Genomic DNA, 18984 nt, shown 5'->3' on the forward strand with positions numbered 1-18984 from the left:
GAATGGTCAATGGATGGGATGCATCATCTCCTCTCAGTTATCTTGGTGGACTATTGTTTTTAACAGGTGCTTGTACACCATATTTGAATAGTCACCAAAAAATCAGTTATACTGTAAATTATAAGCGATTCTAGTTTTACCCTATTTTTCTTTGTTAATCTTACATACAAATGCTTTGAATACTTGGATGAGAGAGGAAATGTTATCTAATCTTTGTAACTCAAATTTCAAACAGTTGTTGTAATGAAGTATAAACAAATATTTGTTTTTCTATGAATTACCTATTTAAATTATGATAAGACTCATCACATACCTAATATGATATGTGTTTTTTTTGTTTAGCAAGATTTTAAGTGTATGTAAGGAAATGACTCCTATATCTTAGAGTAGTTAATTGTATTCTTGCTTTGCAGAAGTGAGACTGCGGAACAAAGTGGAGAGGTCCAACTGAAGCCTTCTAATGCACATGTGCCAAGGTACATTAGTAATTGTGGTTTTGGTTGATAAAGAATATATATATTATTTTTGACTCTTTGAGTGAATATTTTAGTTGATGTCTTTTTATCAAGATTCAACTTGTAGTTTTTTAAGACTTTGATTTGATATCTGTAGAAATCTTCTCATTTTAGCTGATTTATTATTTTTCATGTTACAGTGTAAGGGTTGACAATATCCATTTTGAGTGGTCTAGGGAGTCTCATATGCTCATAGGCTCTCAAGCATTGTCACTGCCAATAGGGCCAGCTGATTGGAATGAAGCTCTTAATATAACTGCCTCTGGTTCACCAGAGCAGGTACAATTCACATGATAATTTTTTTATGGTTTCACTGTTCTGCATATATTCAGCCTTATTTTCCTTTTGTCACTTATTGCATTGTTGAATGCTTCATAGTAAATATGTTATTCTTGGTTTTCTTTTGCAATCTATGTAATCTTAGATTTCTTTTGGTAGGATTGATTGTTCATCATCATTAGGGGGTGCTCAAATTACTGAAATAAATTGTATTAAATTTTCTTCTGAATTATTTCATATACACTTGCAGGCAGTTGAAGGCATGAACCTTGTCTGTCATTAATTGAGTCAAGCCACCAATGATGAAGACAATGCTGCAATGGACGATCTTGCAAAAGGAAATAGGACTGTCAAAGCACCATCAAACAGACAGAAGGTAATCCATGTTTATTCCTGTATTGTTGTAAATTGCATGCCATACAATTTCACATCCCATAAACCTCCCCTTTAGATAGATGAAAAACAATTATGTTGTATATTCCTTAATTCAATCAAAATATGCTCATATTTAATAAACATGTTTGACTCCCCAACCTCTTAGCCCAATTATTTCCTGGACCAGTGTACCGCATACAGACATCTGCATGTGGCTCCAGCATCCCGAGAAAAATCCACTATTGGATTGAATGCTGAAACATTCCACTTTCACATGTTTTGGCAGTGTAACACCTATATCAACCCTCGCAGGCATCACAGATGAATCCAGACCTGCTATATTGATGGTAAAACCACTATTTTTCTACTCTTCAATCGTTGATTCAGACTCTCTGAAGCTCATTCACAACTGCTCTAGCATTTATCTGGTTTGTTGCTCCTCTCCCACATGCAGCAGCGTATCAAAATTCTTATTGCCACATTGAGATTATTGTTGAAGTTTTGAGGTCGCCATTTCTTTCTTGCAACATTTCTGTGAAGGCAACTCTGTCCTTGGACACTTTGGTCTTCCTCTTCTAAGGGGTTGGTAATTTGTACATTTGAAGCTTTCTTAGGTGATAATACCTTGCCTTTTATTTGGTAGCTCCATCTATCTTGGTTGTCCATGGAGGTGGGTACACCAAAGTGGTGATTTGACTGTGGCAAGCTCCTATTCAATCATCACAACATTTCTCTTTGGTCTTTGGTGTGCAGTTTTTGGAGGGATCTCTCACTGGGAAAACAACCACAATCCTCTTTGATTTTGGGTGATTTCTTTTCCCTCACTTCCTTGGTGTCATTTGCTTCCCTTTCAGCATTTAATAATCTGTTATTGCACCCTGACACTTTCTCTCCTTAGAACCCATGTAGAATACATGTGGATCTTGTGATAGTCCTTGTCCATACCTTGTTGCATTGACATCCAGGACAGAGAGTTCGATTGACTGCCCAAAAAGTCTCTGTGATCCATATATTCAGTTTCTAAAGACTCTGCAAGTTAATTCTTCTCTGTGCTCACAATACAAACAGAAACCTCCAAGACTTCCTAAATTAAATCACAATCTTATAATTAATTGGAAATCCAAAGATTGTGTTTCTGAGTACATTGTAGGAGTTTGAGCTCTCAAAAGATACTTATCCTTTGCAGTGGTTCACTTCCCACAATCTACAAGTCCATGCAATTGCAAGAGATTGGATCAGTTTTTCTCAGCAAGGGGGGTAAAACTACATTGATTACCACTGGATGTTCCAACCACCTTGGCCATTTCCAGTCTGTCCAGGGAGTTGAGGACAGCCCACACAGACAACATAGCGGTGCCCTGCATCACAAAACGAGATGGGAAAGAGGCCACTAGGAAAAGTGTCCATCTAACACTACTTGATACCTCTGGGAGTAACATTTTGTAAAACTAGAAGATTCTTTCAGAATTTTTTGGTGCCAATTTCCAGTTCACAGGACAGCAGCACATACTTATTTGATTTTCATCCATGAAATTTGAATCCAGCAACTGTGAACACAAGCCCAAAAAATCATTTAAAATCATTTTCAAGTTTGCCCGTATGGCAAGGGTAGTTTTCAACCGGCAATGTAACTTGAGCTTCTTCTTTCAGAATTGGCTATGTCTCCAATCTTAAGGCAATCAATGAACTGAAAGCTCAAAGAAATCAATAAATATCTTCATGGCAATGTAAATAAGAGACAGAAGTTGGAAGAGACTAAATATTTTGAGAGAAACAGATGGAACGTAAGGTGTGGATTCACATGTAAAATTTTGGGAAAAGCATTAAGCAGATTGGAATCGAGCAAACATATTAATATATATATAGTAGTATGGCCGGTAAATAACCAAGCCAGGAATATCCAACCAACCAACTACGACTATCAGAAATAGTTATTCTAGACCATGTTGTGTTAAATTCTTTGCATCCAGAAAAAGTATTGAACATCAATTGGATTGTGGAAACTCGATATCATTACTAATTAGAGTTTTTAATGCGAATAACATGTGGAATGTATTAATAACATAGTACATCGTATGCAACAAATATATGCCACCGGCATGGACAGAACAAGGATGAATTTGGCCTTGGATATGACAATGGACATAAACCTGCTGCTAGGAAACAGAATGAATCGAATAGGAATTCAGGAAAACAATGGCCAAAGTAACATGCCTCAAAGGGCAAGCAGAACTAACTTTTTAGTTTTTACACAGGGAGCAAGCAGCAAAAGAGTTATGGGGATCCCTACATGCTCATCTGCAAGACAACTACTCAGTCGGAGAAATGGCATTGTTGGTGCTTATTCTTACCCTATTTTCATGCTTCAAATAATTTGAAAATGCCCAAAACTTTGATTTGATATTTAAAAATTACTATTGATATTTAAAAAATTAATAGTTAAGAGTATTTAAAGTTGCCAATCCTGGTTCAGGTTTCAGTTCTGGTTTGTCAGTTCAGTTTGCACATTCAGTTAAAAAAATTAGCCATTAGGTTCATTTGGGATTTATCCAATCAAACACATAGAGCACAAATAAATAGATATGCAAATACTAAAAGTGAGAATTGAATTCAGAATTTCTATATATTATATTAAATTAAAATATATTAAATTTTATAAAAATCAGGTAAGGATGTTCTTTATTTGTTCTCATGGAAGAGCCCTACTATGGAGCAGTAGGGCTGGCTTTCCTTTCATGAGCTAATTTGTATCAGATCAGCTCTCTCTTCACAAGGAAGGAACTACCCCATTGGAGGGTTGGGACAACCCACCACCGTACTATAGTTCCAGCCTTGTAATACATATTCCAGAATCCAAATAAAGAAGCCTGCCCATGCTGTAATGGAAGGAACTCTTGATAGTCTCATTACTGAGCTTCTCCTGTGGCTTTTGGATGAAAGAATTCCGTTGATGGATGATGGAAGTCAGCTGCTGAAAGCGCTTAATGTTATAATGCTGAAAATTTAGGTGAGAACCTTGAATTGAGAGAGTGATTTTTTTTGTTCCTCATGTCAAAGCATCCTAATTCTTTTGATGTTGACTGCAGGAAAATGCTGAATGAACTTCAGCTTTTGTAGTTTTACTTTATCTGTTGAAGCCTCTAGAACCTTCAAGGTGGCTTTCTCCAGCATCTGAAGAAGTACCAATTCTCAGACATCAGAAATTCTCTGATTTAGTTGTAAAATGTCTCATCAAACTCACAAAAGTAAGTGTAGCACAATTAGTCCCAAATGTAATTTGCAAAGCTGAAACGTCATGTGCTTCATAACCTTTGAAATTCATATTGATTCTGTAGTTTCTTCAAAATACCGTTTACGAGATTGATATTGACTGTATTCTTCAGAGCATACACAATTATCTACAGGAACTTGGGATGGAAGAAATTCGGCAGAAGTATGTAATTCTGTTTAGTGCATTTGGATGCTATTTTAATCTATTCATTATTTCTCAGAACTGTAAAGTCAGAAGCTCATGATATGGTTGGAGCTGGATGCATGAACACAATTTTATTTTTTTTAAATTTTCTTTTACACCAAGTTGTTGATATTTCTTTGTTATTATTCTTATATTGAATTTCCTGTAATTAATGAACCAATCAGAAAATCAAAATTATTAAGGCATAATTGATTTTAAAAATCTACCCTTACAGAGTTTTGAATACTGCAATAGTTTTTCTGAACAAAAATTAATAGCGATCCAATAGGAAGGTCCAATGGAAATTATGCTTCTTGTCAAGAGTTAAGGAGAGAAGGGAAGTTGCTGAGAAACTATGTATTCTTTCACTGCCAATGTCTGCAAATACATATTGCTAGGTTTTGTTAGCTGATAGAAACTGATTGCTTCTTAAATACATATTGCTAAGTTTTGTTAGCTGATAGAAACTGATTGCTGCTGAATTTTTTTTCCAGTGAATATCATTCTCTACAAGAAACTCAAACAAATGCTTTTTTTAAATATTAGCTACTCTAACATACCCACTCTAGCTGATTTTAAACATCAACCACAAGTGTGTTGGTAAAAGCTACTCTATCAATATCCTCAAATAAGTACATCAAATCCCTAGCAAAAGCAAAAGAACAAAACAACATACCTTCTGCAGGTATATTGCTTCCTGTTGAAAAGCTTCTCGCAAAGAATCTATAAGATATTTAAGCATATATATACTGCATTCAACATTCCTTGCTTCAGACAATAAAGCACAAATGGTGCTAGCGAATGTGTCATGTATAGCTATATAACTTAGGAATTGACAAAAATGGAATGATTTGATATAACATATGCTGATCTAATAAAACCTGTTAAATAAATTGTTCATGATTTAACAAGCTGAGCTCAACACAAGGATTCCAGCCCTCAAAAACCATTCAACAATTAGTTCATATTGGATTTGAAGTTGTTTCTCCATGTCTCACAAGATTATCATCTTTTAAATCTTGGGTACACAATAGTTTCTTCGTTGCACTGACCTGAAATGGCTCCCTCATAGACCGTCACTAAACAAACTCTGCCAAATAACAAATGATGAACACAATTTTTGTTTTCTTGATCATGAACCTGATTTGGTCAAAATTTTGACTAAATTAGGAAACCCTAATTTGGTTGAAATTTTGACCAAATCGGGCATAAAGAGAAATGTATTCAACAAGCTTGGTCAAAAATAAAGGTAGAAATTTGACCTATAATGTACTAGTGTTGAGAGTGATCGAATAGAGATGATAAATGAAGAAGAGGTTGATAGTGAGGAGGATGATGTTGATATCATGGAAGAACTTCAATATTCTTACAAAGAAAATAGAAAGCTTAAGAAAAAGAATGCGAAACAAAAATCAGAAATCCAAGAATTGTGTGAAGCCCAAAAAGAGTCAAATAGAGTAATTGAAAATTTAAAAGAACAATTAGAAGATGTCAAACTATTTCGGGATGATACAATGAGGAAGTTAAATGCAAAGGAAGCAAATTATGCCAAATTAGAGAAAGAAGTCATCATGTTGAAAAATGATTTAGAGAAAACCACTATCAAATTGAATACCAATCTTAAATTTGAAAAGAACTCTAAAAGTGTGAGGGATATAATTGATAATCAAAGACCATCGACAAAAAAGATGGGAGTAGGATATGAAGGAGAGGATAACAAGCAAGATCATACATTTAAAGGCTTTGTTAAAGAAGGTTGTTGTACAAAGGATTCATCCACAAAATTCAAAGGTGTTCAACTTAAAAAGGATTATGGAAAGGAAACATATGTAAACCTAGCTTTTACAGATACTGCTATTCATGCAACTATTCTGGTCACTAGGCAAGAAAATGTAGAGTACAAATGAAAAATTCTCATGGATGGAGAAGTAGAAATTAGTATGGGCACTTAGCATTAAATTATAGATATGGGAACGGGAAATCATGCAAAAGATACAAGAGAAATCTTACAAAGATCAAACAAAAAGAACCTATATTTGTATGGAGAAAGAAACTTGGCAAAGAAAGAAGATAAAGAATCCTTATGGACTTCGAGGCAAAAGAATCATAAAGGAAAAACTATACAAGTTTGGAGAAGAAGATAACTAGTAGTTTACACATCTCCTAGTTATGAAAAGAAGATGTATAAATTGAGGGGGAGATATAAAATGAAACTATTCATTAAACCCTTTAAAAAAAGAGTGAAATATTTTAAGATAAGTTGATTTTTAAAGACTATATTCAGAAGATGGAAAGTAGATTGTATTGATGTCAAAGATCGTAAGATAGAACCTTCACAAGGGGAGATTGATGGAAATATTGTCTTTGATGTCAAAGATGTTCAGGAGATTGTCATTGATGACAAGACATTGACATATGTTAGATATATTTTGTCACTGATATCAAGAGTCAAGACTAGGTTCTCATGGATGTGTAGATGTTGATAAAGATGTGCAACAATTACTTCATCTATTCATATTAAGTATGTACATTTCAATAATAAATATACTAGACAAAGGCAGTGCATCGATGAAGCAAATATTAAAAAGGGGATTGATTATATTAGCAGCTATATATTTTCCAAGTCAAGTGATCATAAGCACAGAAGCATATGAAGTAAGAAAGGAAGTTGAATTATTGATTAAACAAACAATGACCAGATATTTGCACATACAAAATTATTATTAAAACGAAGCTATAAAATATATGTTGGTGATGACCAAAATACATAGAGATTAAGAAGAAAATAATAAAAGACACAAAGACATATATTCTAAATATATGTGTGTAATGTCCCCATTTTGGAGGTAATTTGATTTAATTTAATTTAATTAATTAAGTTGTCCAAAATAATGGATATTTTAAGAGGATGACTAATTAATTATTTTAATTAAATAAATAAGTGGTATTAAGTTAATTATTTATAAAGTCATCAAATAAATAAATATTAAAAAGTAACTTTATATTTAATTAATTTACTAAAGTGACTTGAATTATAAAATATTTTATAAAGTCACTTAATAAATTAAATAAAATAATGTTCTAGAAGTTTCTGGAGAAAGTGGAGAAAAGAAGAATAAATAGGCATCCTAGGCTTTATTCTCAACAGGTAGATTTGTTGTTGTTGATGTTGATGTTTGATGGTTGTGGAGCCTAGGGTTTCTGCAGTTATCTTTGGCCATTGAGAACGAAAACTCTCAATTGGTGAGCAATTTTGAGGGTGTGAAATATCAGTTGAATTATTGTAGCCGGGAGAAAGTTACTTCAGACTTTCTATTTGAACTTCATTGTAAAAACTTTGTGGCCATTGGCCAAGCTTTTGTATGACTCGATTTGATGAATTATTGGAGATATTTTGGTGATCAAAGTCTTCATCTTTTGGCCATATTAGGGTTTGATTTGCAGCATTCTTCATTTTCAGATTTCTGATATATTTGTTTTAGTCTGCATAAAACCACGATTTTGTTTATTGAAGCTACAATATTCATCAATTATGATCTTGAGTTAAAGTGCTTGAATTCCAAAGAACTAGAGACTATCGTTGGAGCTTCATAAGATCTTTAGAGGCTGATCCATAATTAATTTTCTGAGGTCTGCAATACAGGGGCGATTTGGGCATGAGAGCACAAATAAAATCATAGAAATTCATTCACACATCTTTGGCACATGGGTATTTGGGTGAATCCCTTCTTGAAGCTTGGCAATGAAGATTGATGATAGTAATTGAAGGTTGCAGCTGTGATATATTTATTTTGAAAGTCTGAAAGTTACAGCAGGGGCTGCTCAGCTTTGGGTTATTATTCATCACATAAAAGGTGTTCATTTATTGATATATGCTGGCTACTTCATCTTCCAAACAAGGCAACTCAACCAAGTTCTTTATGTTGTCTTGTATTCTATTTTATGCATATATGAACATGTGTAAGAGGCTGCAATTTGTACTCAGAAATTGTTAAGTTGCATAAGTGTGATGCCAAGAGTCTTGGCCAATTTGTAATTAGCTTTGTATTGAATAAACATTGACAATCAATGAGTGATAAGTAGTTTTTGAAATTCATGTTACAATTGTGTAATCAAATATCATCAGCTTATGCATGCCAACTGTTTGACATAATGTCAGTGGCTGTAGATGTTCTTATCAGCATATAGGTTGCATACCAACTGTTTGCTAAAATTACCAGTTGGCTGTAGGTTCTTTTTTTTTTGGGGGGCATAAATAATGTTTGTATTATGGCCACTATAGTAATGACACTTGGTTGTAAGTGCATTAATGCCATCTTAGGTTGCATCCAAAGTGTTTGTCATAATTACTAGTTGTTGTAGCTACATATTGCAAGTAGTTTCAGTCACATATATGCATTGAATATTGTCAAAATAAGTTGAACATTCATGTTAGGTCACTGTTTAGTCAATTTTGAGTCTTCTTGCAAGCATTCTCATTGATGCTAATTGAAGAAAAGAGTCATTAAAGAAAATTGAAATGACCCTTGTATGTGAAGTATTTGACAAAATTTCTAAGGCCAAAAATCAACAGTTTTCAATCAGAGCTAAATTCCTGCCATCCTGAGGGTTTAGCAATCACATGCAGCTACCTAGATTTTACACTCATAGGCGAGCTTGGTTTGACAGAGAACAAGATTTTGACAGGCAGCCAGACACCATGGGTAACAAGCAAGAGTATAGCCCACCAAGAGACAATAGGAATGAGGATTAGGAAACAAGGGAATTTTACAGAGCAATGGTTACAGGACAAGAGCAGATGGCTGAGGCTTTGCAGGCACTTACTACCATGGTTGAGTGCATAAACACACAGGACAAACGGAATCAGGAGCAAGAGGATAACAAGAGTGCAGTGGGATCGCCTAGAGTTCATAGAACTCCTTCCAGAACAGCAAATAGACCTACACGACCCACCTTCTTGAGGGAAGAACGTGCAGTAGAAGAGAATGGTGAAGATGTTGAGGAGTCTACTTTTGCTGATGTATATATGGCTGCTCATGATGAATGGCAACGATTGACACCAGGAGCTCGAGAGCTCATGCATTTTGATCGTTTTGTACAAACAAGGATGGACTACTACAGGTCTCAATAGGAGAGGAGACCTCAGAATTAGAATAAGGATCTCAAGTAGGCTACTAATAAGCTTACATTACCTATGTTTGATGGAAGTGGCAAATCTACTACACAGTCATAGATTCATAAGTTGGATACTTTCTTGGCTTTTTGACCCATGACAGAAGAGGAAGCCATCAAGTATGCTACTTTGCATTTGGAAGGAGCAACACACGAATGGTGGTATCATGGATTGATTACATTGCAGCATAATCAGATTACATCTTATTAGGAATTTGTGGATAGATTGGTGGAACGCTTTGACAAGAAAGACCTAGAATCATACTTCAGAGATTTGGCTCAACTCAAGCAAGTTGGGAGTTTGGAGAACTACATTGGGGACTTTCAGAGATTGTCAGTAATGGTTCCCAATTCTTAGAAAGACGATTGGTGGTGTTATTCATGGAGGGCTCATTAGAGCCTATAAGAGGATGGATAAAAGCCTTTGATCCTCCTACTCTTCAAGAGGCAATGAAGAAGGTTAGGAGCATGGAGTTTGCAGTACCAAAGAGCAAGAGCTTGCAAATCCCTTCAACAAGCAATGAGACTCCCAAACAATCAAACAAGAAAAAGAGATCAGCACCTATGATGGATGAGGAGACACGAGAAGAGTTGAGGAAGAAGAAATTATGCTATTGGTGCAAGGAGCCTTACAACAAGGATCATGATTGCCCTTTGAGGCCAAAGAGAAAGGCAAACCATTTCCTATGGGCATACTTTGAGGACTCTAATTCTGATGAAGTTGATCAGCAGGTTGCTTTAGAACTTGATCAAGGTGAGGAGACTTTTGCTCCCATGGCATATATTGCCAATGTTCAGGATGAGACTACATTCAGGTTCAGAGGGACAATTGATGGACAGCATTGCATCGCTATGCTTGATACTGGTGTGATGCATAACTTTATTAATGGAGATTTTGTAGCTCACTGCAAACTTCAGGTTGAGGATTTTGATGAATTCACAGTTTGAGTAGCAGATGGATATACTCTTGCATGCACCAGAAAGGTTGCTAATCTCACTTTGAAATTGAATAGCTATGAGTTACATTCAGATTTTTATGTGGTCAACATGGGAGAGATAGACATAGTTTTGGGAATGAAGTGGCTCCAGGACTTGGGAGTATTTACCCTCAATGTACCTAAGATGGAAATGTCTTTTGAGGTTGATGGTAGGAGGCATGTATTGAGGGGTATTAGCGTATTACGGATGGAGGCATGCATTGTATCAAAGGGCTGGATAGTAAGAGAAAGAAAAAGGTGATTCAGGAGAAACATGAGATGATTCTCAATCCATTGTTTGAAGTGGAAGCCGCTTGGTCATATGACAATCCACTCTATGGCTTGGATGATGATAGCTCTCTTAATTCTGTTAGCCAACTGGATGGTCCCAGCAGTGTTTCTGTAGCTGACGGAATGACTGTCGTCGATGTTTTGTATTTTGTAGCTGACGGGTAAATAGTTTGTAGCGGACATAATGTTTGTGGCCAACGGACTACTTCGGGAAGGTTCGGTGGATAGTATTTATATCCCGTCTGGGATCATTGTAAATCATCTTCTATCATTAATCATCTTCTATCTTATCTTCGGATGTAGAATGTAATGTTCTGGCATATGCGAATAATCTAAGGAATTCTGCTGTTCATGTTCCATTATCTGTATGCGTTCATTTATTTTACCTGTACAGTAAACATTTGGCGCCATTGCCTTATGAACCTGGAAGGTGGGAGGAATGAAGATTAATGCCAAATCAGCTTAACAAGGATTGAAATAAGGTCAAGGGAAAAGATGGAATCCGTATTGTGCAAGAGAATTTAATTCTGGCATAGCAAGCCGAACGCCGACGGAGATTTCAAAAGATTGTTGACGAAAATCGGAGCGCCGAAGAATTATTGGAGGAGACTCGGCAGCGGGTGGAATTGGTGGAAGAAGCATGGGAGGAGTTTTTGAATTTGTGTTCGCCGAGGGAAGAGAATCCAGATGGAAGAGCATTGACTCGCACGGCTCAGAGTACCGACAGAGCAAGAGCGTGGAGTGAACTCTTCGTCCGGGATATACTTCTGCAGGGGACAACTTCAGAACACCCTTCTTCACCAAGGCTCGCAGTTGTTGAGTCTGACAATGTGGGAGAGCAGTCTGCCGGTGTGGGAGTGCAGATCGCCGGTGTGGGAGTGCAATCCGCCGGTGTGGGAGAGCAGTCCGCTGGTGTGGGAGTGTAGTCTGCCAGTGTGGGAGAGCAATCCGCCGGTGTGGAAGTGCAGTCCGCCAATGTGGGAGAGCAGTCCACTGGTGTGGGAGCGCAGACCGCCGGTGTGGGAGACCAGTCCGCCGGTGTGGGAGTACAGACTGTTGGTGTGGGATACTAGTCTGCCGATGTGGGAGTACAGACTGTCGGTGTGGGAGTGCAGACCGCCGGTGTGGGAGTGAAGAGCGCCAGTGTTGCAGGATCGAGCAACGCCTATTTACAGAAACCAATTGTGATGGCAAGACCAAAAGAGAAACTGCCGAAGTTCAATGGCGATGGTACGACCGATCCCATTTGACATTGCAAAACATGTGAAACGATCTGGAAGGCAAATGGGATAACTGATGAAGACGACTGGATGAGGCAATTTTCGGCCACCCTACGAGGCATAGCAATTGATTGGTTCACTGATACAGATCCACAAAAGCTAAACAGTTGGGATAACATTAAAAAGGAGTTTCTGGCAGAATTTAAACTATTGCAGGATGATAATGAAATTGTAGCAGAGATCTTCAATACTAAGCAGGGGAAGAACAAAACCGTCAGCGTTTACGCCAGAAAATTAAAAGACTTGATAAACAAAATGGAAAGTAAGCCAGCAGACGGACTTCAAAAAAGATGGTAAGTAGAAGGCTTACGCTCGAAGTTGCGGAGGAAAATGAAAATTGTGCCATCGTCATCATACACAGAAGCTTATAACAGAGCATTGGACCTCGAAAGCGAGCAGAAAACAAAGAAGAAGAAGAACACTAGCTCATTTGATTCTAATGATGACGAGCCTGCCGAAGAAGATAGCAGTGACGATGAAGGCAGTAGCAAGAAGGTTCGCGCTTTACAGAAGGACATGATCCGCATGATGAAGGAGTTTAAAAACATGTAGAAGGAGCCAAAAGGTAGTGAGCTGTGGTGCATGGAGTGTAAGACCGACGGTCATACTAAAGGATCGTGTCCAAAGAACCAATTCTGCGACATTTGTCAAATCATGGGCCATTCGACAAAAGAGTGCCCCTTTAACATGAAGACAAGAGGATCTTCGTAGGTGCTTCTCACACAGGAGGCTTCCCCGTAGGGTAGTAGCGAAAATACGAATAGCGCAGGTGCCACATCTAGAGGGTACAGGAATAATAACAAAGGGCAAAATAACAACAATGCAAACAATAACAATAATAATGGGAGCCGAAGTCGAACCCAGTATGATGTAAACGGACGGTCGATTGTTCAATGCCGAGTATGTAATTTGTGGGGTCATTTTGTGCGGGATTGTATAGCGGCAAACACACCGAAATTATTATGCAGATGGTGTGGACCCGACAACCATGAAGATGCCAAGTGCCCAAAGTCTGGAGTAAAGTTGATCACTATTGGCACGGATGAAGAGGAGGTTCTGGCAATTACGCAGAGGCAAGCAAAACTACCAGCGAAGGAAAAAAAAAAATTGGGGGAAGTGCAGGCAGAAATTGGAAAGGCATCGTCGACAGGGATATCTCAGTTGAAGGACATAACTGGCACCTTGGCAAGGAACTTTGTAGAACAAAACATTGTATGGCAGATCTTACAAACGGAGATACCGGTCAAGATAAGTGATCTCCTTCTCACAATGCCCCAGTTATGGACGGCCATTCTGAATCATACACCATTTTCGAAAGCAATGGAAGAGACAGGAAGGGACAATAGGGAAGCGACAGCAACAGACCCAATGCTTTTGGCACTCACGACGGGAAGACATCCGGTGGTCATCGAGATGGGGATCTTGAGAAATGTTTTGACAGACACAATTGTTGACAGAGGGTCCGGCGTGAATGTCTTGCCAGAGGATACTTGGAAGAAGTTGGGAAAGTCGACGCTGTGGCCACCTACATTCCAGTTGCTCACGGCAGACCAACATAGGATCAAACCGTTAGGAACCTTGAGGACGCAACCGGTAACCATAGGTACACAACCATTTTTATTGGATTTTGTGGTCATTCCATTGAAAAGAAAAGGATATGATGCTATTCTGGGACGGGATTGGTTGGTGCAAGCAAAAGTAACATATGATTGAAAACGAAATACCCTATCAATGGAGTGTGGAGGCAAAAGTTTCATAATTGACTTGCACACACAAATGGTAGGTGAGGAGGCAGCATCGTCAGACTCAGAAGGTGAAGGTGACAGTGACAATGAAGGAAAGAGGAGAATGGAACAGAACAACGAAGGAGTATTGACACTAAAAGGAGGATCAAATGATGATGACCTAGACTCGGTGAATGGCCTTTACCACTGGCAGATAGAAGACTACGAATTGTTTTTGAGTTTTACTATGCTAAGGGTCGACAAAGGTGAGAAAAAAGAGGAAAATAAGTGTCTGAAGGAATACAGAGCAGCAGAAGAAGGAAAGGCAGTTACGCTTGAAGCTGAGGGAAAGAACATACAGTCCAAACCCAAAAAAAAGAAAGATCCCATCATTCGGTACATGGTGAACGGACCGCACAGGAGGAAAAGAATGCATCGCACCATAAAATTACTTGAAGGGTACCGACAACAAGGAAATAAGCTAGATGTGTGACGACCGCAGGCACAGTGAGCAACGGAGGTAACACAGAACAAACATAAGGCCTAGCATGATAAACTCAGTAGGTTTCAGCTGGGGCAGTTGGTACTCAAGTACGATGGTCGGGATGAAAACAAACAGGAAAGGTTTAAGGCAAGATGGGTTGGCCCATATCAGACCTGGGAGGTTGGTGACAATCGGGTGATAAAATTGGAGACATTGGACGAGCAAGAGGTGCCTCCGGTAGTCAACGGATTTAAATTGCAAATATATGGTGCTAGGAAGACTTCGTCACTATCACAGAATGGCCAGTTGACTCCCTCGTCGTTGTAGAATGGCGACGCCTAGAGGCAAAATTGAGGTGCTGTTTTCTTTTGTTAAAAAAAAAAAAAAAAAAAATGAAAAAAAAAAGAATTAAAAAAAAAAAAAGTTGACTCCCTCGTCGTTGTAGAATGGCGACGCCTGGAGGCAAAATTGAGGTGCTGTTTTCTTTTGTTAAAATTAAAAAAAAAAAATGAAAAAAAAAAAGAATTTAAAAAAAAGTTAACTCCCTCGTCGTTGTAGAATGGCGACGCTTGGAGGCAAAATTGAGGTGCTGTTTTCTTTTGTTAAAAAAAAGAAAAAAAGAAAAAAAGAAAAAAAAAAGAATTAAAAAAAAAAAAAAAAGAAGAAAAATCCCGCGGGCAAAGTCCTGTCCGCGGGTGAAAAGAAGTCCTGCGGGCAGAGTCTGTCCGTGGGTGAAAAAGAAGCCCCGCGAGCAGAGTCTATCCGTGGGTGAAAAAGAAGCCCCACGGGCAGAGTCTATCTGTGGGCAGAAAAGAAATCCCTCGGACACAAACTGTCCGTGAAAGCTTTTCCTCGTGGGAATCGAACCTCCACATTTATCTGCCGCGGTAGTCTGTCAATGTTGTTTGGTAGTGATTTTTCTCCGAGCAGTAGTCAGTCTCTTGCGCCAGTCTGGTGAGAATTTGAAACGACATTTCACCATTCCATTTCACCATTGCTTACTTCCTGCTTCACCCTGGCAAATCCGCCGCCTAGTAGGGTTTAGAATTGACAAAAGCAAACCTGAATCCAGCTGCTCGACTGCCAGAACGGACTTTTACAGGTCTTAGGATCGAATCCCCTGCCATCAGATTAGCTGGAATCTCACCTGAATGGATTCATAGTATTTGGTTGAAGGAGGTACATCCAAGCGTATATAGATGGATCATGAGGGACTTGTTTTTTTTTTTCCGCGGAGTTTTCTTTGAGAAGCGCACAGCAAGCCGTGAGCCATGAGTACCTTAGTTGAGCAGTCTCAAATGCTTTTCTTTCACTGTTTGCGAGCTTGGTAAAGGAGTATTGTGCCCTTGGCTTGCTGTTGCAGGTCACTGATTTGAGCAACCCTCGGCTTTACTTAGAAGAATTGATCTACAGCAGCACAGGTTTTCATCCAACAAACGAGTGGAATGGTCAATGTTTTGTGCAAGTTTCAATTCATGATTGTTTGGCGTTAAAAGTAATCATCATTTATTTTTCCCTACGCTCATCCATGGAGGCTGTTTTCATCTCTCGCGGATTGAGACCATTGTAGTAAACACTATTTTCCCGCGGAGGGGATTGGGCGAAAAGTTTTTCCCGCGGAAGGTAATCTACATGACACTTTCTTGTTTGCCTGGCAGGAGTAAGGGGGAACTTTATAAGAAAGAAGATGCCATTTTTGCATGGAATCGACAAACAAATAGAAGCAGGAGGGTTTGCTTATTTAAAAAAAAAAAAAAAAAAAACGATGACAGATTGAAACAGTTCAAAATGAGTAGCAAATGATGTCAAAGGGAAGGGGAAGCATCAGTGGTTTCCAAAAAGAGTGTGGAATCGACAGAAAAAGTGTATTCCATTCAATTTTGTGTGGGTTTCGAAGTGTTAATTTGGTCTTGGTGGCGAGGGTTGCTGCCCCTTGACCTCGCCAAGGGCGTTGCCCCCTGGACCCCCAATCGTTGCAGATATCAGTCGTGGGAGTCTAACCGGTTGAGAAGAGTTGAAGTTGCTGCAAGCATGGACTGTCTGTGTACTAGAGGCACTGGGAGTAGGTGTTGGCCGAGAGGCTGTCTTGGTGGATGCGTAGAGAGCTCGGGAGGAGCTGATCATCCAATTGGAGGTAGTGCAGTGACACTTGGCTCAAGGTACTGAGGAGTTGAAAACAGAGAAAGCAAGATAGGTGGCTATCAAGGTCAGCTTGAGGAGACAGTATTGTGTTAGCAGAGGCTACATATGTAATGGGATGAATGTGGAAGTGATGTGACAGAAGTAGATTTCTCTTGTTGTAGTCACTCTGTTAATGTATTTTGTTTGTTAATTTGTTTCAGATATTTTGTAATTGTTGTCCGGAGACGATTTTTCTTTTTGGGGGGGATGGTGTCAGCCGACTGGATGGTCCCGGCGGTGTTTCTGTAGTTGACGGAATGACTGTTGTCGGTGTTTTGTATTTTGTAGCCGACAGGTAAATAGTTTGTAGCGGAGATAATGTTTGTGGCCGATGGACTCCTTCAGGAAGGTCCGGTGGATGGTATTTATATCCCATCTGGGATCATTGTAAATCATCTTCTATCTTATCTTAGGAAGCAAAATGTAATGTTCTGGCATATGCAAATAATCTAAGGAATTCTGCTGTTCATGTTCCATTATTTGTATGTGTTCATTTATTTTACCTGTATGGTAAACAAATTCTAGTCTTGAGATGAGCATTTTTGATAGTATTAGTGATCCTACTAGTGCATCAGGATTGCAAACGAGGCCCATAAAGGAGATTTCAGAGGTGTACATGGTGAGGAATTCTCACAGCTTCATTTTTGATTCTCATGTACATGACTTGTTCATGATGCACAATTCAGGAACGCATGTGTTGAATAGTCGGGATGATAGTTTAGCTTGTACGAAGTTTGGAGGCAAGGTTGATCAGTCTCTTGGCTTGCTTCCACTTGAGGCTTATACTTCTGCAACACTTGATGATGATATTGAGTTGGTACAATAGTTTCGGTTTGGGAAAATGTTGCAGAGATTGTTCGGTGATGACAAGGACATTATGCAATTCTTCTTGTGGGATCTAGGTGGTGAATTGCTTGAGGACAAGCAATTTCAGGAGAGGCGGACTGTAATGTCCCCGTTTTGGAGGTAATTTGATTTAATTAATTAAATTAATTAAGTTGTCCAAAATAATGAATATTTTATGAGGATGACTAATTATTTTAATTAAATAAATAAGTGGTATTAAGTTAATTATTTAAAAAGTTATCAAATAAATAAATATTAAAAAGTGACTTTATATTTAACTAACTTAATAAAGTGACTTGAATTATAAAATATTTTATCAAGTCACTTAATAAATAAAATAAAATAATGTTCTAGAAGTTTCTGGAGAAAGTGGAGGAAAAAGAATAAATAGGCATCCTAGGCTTCATTCTCACTAGGCAGATTGGATGTTGATGATTGATGATTTCTTCTTGAGTATTTGTGGAGTTATGTGGTCTGCAGATAATCAATTTGTCTTTGGGAACAAAAACTCCCATTGATAGCAATTTTGAGGGTGTGAAATATCACCTAAATTATTGCAGATTGGAGGTGATATTTCAGTCACTTCATTAGGGCAGAAATCTGTGGCCTAAGGCCAATTTTGAAGATCATTAAATTGGAGACTCTTATCATTGAAGAATATTATTGGAGGCATCAATTATTTGAAGAGGAGAACCAGATTTCTATTGAAGAATTTTCTGATGCTAAGTCTGAAGCAACAGAGATGCCATTAGAGACTTCTTTTCATTTGCTAGAGCTCATACTTGCATTGATTTTCATTGGAGATTGGGATGCATCATTCCTAGGCTTATGCTGAATGTGTTAGGAGTTATTGGAGGCTAGGAAGCTGCTTAGATTATTTTATTTCCTCATTCCAGATCTGAACAGGGGCGACCTCTTCAGAAATTCGTGTGGACTGCATATGGTCTTCAACTTCCAGAATATTTACTGCTTCTTTATTGGGAATGCAAGGCGGCTCCTCAAACAGGTTCTTTTGTCATTTTCGTGCATGTTAGATGACATTCAGCTGCATAATTAGGGGTACAGCTGTAGGTGATAGCCTGCATCAGATTTAATCATTAATTCATATGTATCTGCCAAGAGCCTTGGCTATTTGATATTAATATTGTATTGAAGTATTCATGATAATGGAGATATAAGTAGCCGATTTCAATAGGTACTCTTGCAAATGAAATTGCAAATGATATGATGCATGGCAAGTATTTTACAAAATGTCTATTAGCTGTAGCTTGTCTTTGCATACTTAATTTCCCATAAATTTGCATAAAAATCCAAAAAGAATTGCATATTTGCATGTAGATCAGATTGTAGGCATTGTAGGGGTATTTAAATCAGTCTTAGCATCCATTTCTATCAAGCTACTTCAG

General features: G+C 38.1%; 1 long non-coding RNA gene across 7 annotated transcripts in view; it reads right to left on the reverse strand.

Moving 5' to 3' along the window:
• The window catches only part of LOC149576645 (uncharacterized), a 69368-nt gene that overhangs the window by 34103 nt on the left and 16281 nt on the right, over positions 1–18984 (reverse strand). For 2 of the 7 annotated variants that reach the window (XR_016362017.1, XR_016362016.1), the window contains exons 3-4: positions 5300–5372; positions 1–4340 (exon numbers count right to left, since the gene is read on the reverse strand). The exon at positions 1–4340 is cut by the window's left edge. The exons of 2 other annotated variants lie outside the window; for them this stretch is intronic. This is a non-coding gene — a long non-coding RNA (uncharacterized LOC149576645). The remainder of the gene's footprint in view (positions 4341–5299; positions 5373–18984) is intronic. 3 more of the 7 variants (XR_016362019.1, XR_016362020.1, XR_016362024.1) reach the window with 2 other exon arrangements.

Source organism: Cupressus sempervirens, chromosome 1, assembly GCF_028749045.1.
Source record: "Cupressus sempervirens isolate cs-2001-9-10 chromosome 1, ASM2874904v1, whole genome shotgun sequence".
Classification (NCBI taxonomy): domain Eukaryota; kingdom Viridiplantae; phylum Streptophyta; class Pinopsida; order Cupressales; family Cupressaceae; genus Cupressus; species Cupressus sempervirens.